Raw genomic sequence first — 2745 nt, forward strand, 5'->3', positions numbered from 1 at the left:
TGCTGGCTAGGCATGATGGGAGTTGTAGTCCAGCAACATCTAAGAATCAGATGTTGGGAAAGGCTGCTCTGTAGGGACATCATGGCCAGTGTGTCCCATGATGTGTTAAGTGGTCAACTTGCTTCTGAGCCAATATTTCAAATGCCTTGATTTCAGCAAGGCATTTGACAAGGTGCCCCATGATATTCTTGTAAAGAAGCTGGTAAAATGCGGACTTGACTATGCTACCACTCAGTGGATTTGTAACTGGCTGACTGACCGAACCCAAAGGTTGCTCATCAATGGTTCCTCTTCATCCTGTAGAAGAGTGACTAGTGGGGTGCCACAGGGTTCTGTCTTGGGCCCGGTCTTATTCAACATCTTTATCAACGACTTGGATGATGGACTCAAGGGCATCCTGATCAAATTTGCAGATGACACCAAACTGAGAGGGGTGGCTAACACCCCAGAGGACAGGATCACACTTCAAAATGACCTTGACAGATTAGAGAACTGGGCCAAAACAAACATGATGAATTTTAACAGGGAGAAATGTAAAGTATTGCACTTGGGCAAAAAAAATGAGAGGCACAAATACAAGATGGGTGACACCTGGCTTGAGAGCAGTACATGTGAAAAGGATCTAGGAGTCTTGGTTGACCACAAACTTGACATGAGCCAGCAGTGTGACGCGGCTGCATCAATAGGAGTATAGCATCTAGATCAAGGGAAGTAATAGTGCCACTGTATTCTGCTCTGGTCAGACCTCACCTGGAGTACTGTGTCCAGTTCTGGGCACCACAGTTCAAGAAGGACACTGACAAACTGGAACGTGTCCAGAGGAGGGCAACCAAAATGGTCAAAGGCCTGCAAACGATGCCTTATGAGGAACGGCTAAGGGAGCTGGGCATGTTTAGCCTGGAGAAGAGGAGGTTAAGGGGTGATATGATAGCCATGTTCAAATATATAAAAGGATGTCACATAGAGGAGGGAGAAAGGTTGTTTTCTGCTGCTCCAGAGAAGCGGACACGGAGCAATGGATCCAAACTACAAGAAAGAAGATTCCACCTAAACATTAGGAAGAACTTCCTGACAGTAAGAGCTCTTCGACAGTGGAATTTGCTGCCAAGGAGTGTGGTGGAGTCTCCTTCTTTGGAGGTCTTTAAGCAGAGGCTTGACAACCATATGTCAGGAGTGCTCTGATGGTGTTTCCTGCTTGGCAGGGGGTTGGACTCGATGGCCCTTGAGGTCTCTTCCAACTCTATGATTCTATGATTCTATGATTTTGGTCTCATCATATAACCTTCAAAACAGTGAAGTCAGAAATACATTTTGTTGCTTAACTACTTGAGATGCCACTGTGCCTGCCATTGAACATGCATCCTGCTTTTGGTTCAGATTGCTTAAGGATAAATCCTTTAGAGCTAGCTTTTGTAGGACAACAAATGACCAGTTTAAGTAAATTTATGGATGTGGCTGTTGAATTAGGCGCGCAGCCTTTTTGCATGCTCCTTGCACAGGCCACCATAACACAATGAAGCAGGTCCATGGGTCTCAAAACCAGGTTTAAATCTGGCAAATCTTTGATGCTTTTTAACTTTTGTGCTGACTGCTGAGCCTGAAAACATTTCCTTCTGAAAGTGATGCTTTCTCTTGAATAATAGCCAGCTGGTTGCAGCAGGGAATTCCAGCTCTCCAATCAATCTAGCAGACAACAGATTGTGGTTGCTTCTAGCTATGTTGTTGGTGATAATTCTCCATTGGAAAATGCCAGTTTTAGAGGCTGTAGTTAAGAGTTTCCTCCTTTCTCTTCTTTTATTTCAAAAAGTTGGCTTATTTGCTCCTGCTCTTAAGTCCTGATCAAAACATTAGTAATTTGCCATTCATTAACTGTTCTCACCTGTAATGTGTTGTATCAAATAAAGATTGGGGGTTCATTGTTGAAGAACTCTGAGTACGAATTGCATTAAAAAGAAAACATGAATAGTGGGCATTCCTTCTATGTATTAGGAATAAAATAGCTGGAGAGGGGGCTGTGAAAGAGGAATGTGTAAAATAGTAATGAGGAAATCTGATGGTTGTCAATAACCTTCAAAATAATTGGGGTGTTGTTTTTTCCCTGTCCCAATAAGCTAGGGCCTGTGTACACTTCCTATTGTCCTGTGCCTAGAAAGCAGGTCTCCCGGACATTTTCCACTTGCCCTGTGCTTTTGAGACCCAGGTCCGGGTGGTTTTTTATTTGTCCCACTGCTTTACCTGGGGAAACCCACTGCTTACCGCTGAATCAAAACAAACATCAATCCTCAGAAAAGCCAAATTACGTTTGTTCTGATTCAGTGGTAAACTCTGGGTTTTCCAGAGGGAAAATGGTGTGACAAGCGGAAGTGTGGATGAGCGGTAAACCTTCAACTTCTATTTCACAGATAGGAGCTTCAGCTGACATTCTTCTTTAAAGGCTTGCAGACACATGTCAGCAAATAAACAAACAGTTCCTTTCTGATTAGCTTAATTTGGAGGGTTTGACGTAGCCACAGATATATACATACAAAATTTGGGATGTGGGGAGAAGGTTGTAGTTGTATCTTACTGGAGGTGCATGTCCAGGATTTTGCTAAGTGTAACACAAAACTGTAAAAGTTTAGCTGAGGGAAATGCCTTCCTCCCACTGGCCTGCTTGTCCAATCAGAAACCAGCCCTGCATCTCCCTCATTTCTGACAACTATTTAGCAACTGAGCTCAGCTAAAGTTTCCAAAAAAGTTAGAATA

Source organism: Podarcis erhardii (assembly GCF_964252035.2).
Source record: "Podarcis erhardii genome assembly, chromosome: 1".
NCBI classification, from domain to species: domain Eukaryota; kingdom Metazoa; phylum Chordata; class Lepidosauria; order Squamata; family Lacertidae; genus Podarcis; species Podarcis erhardii.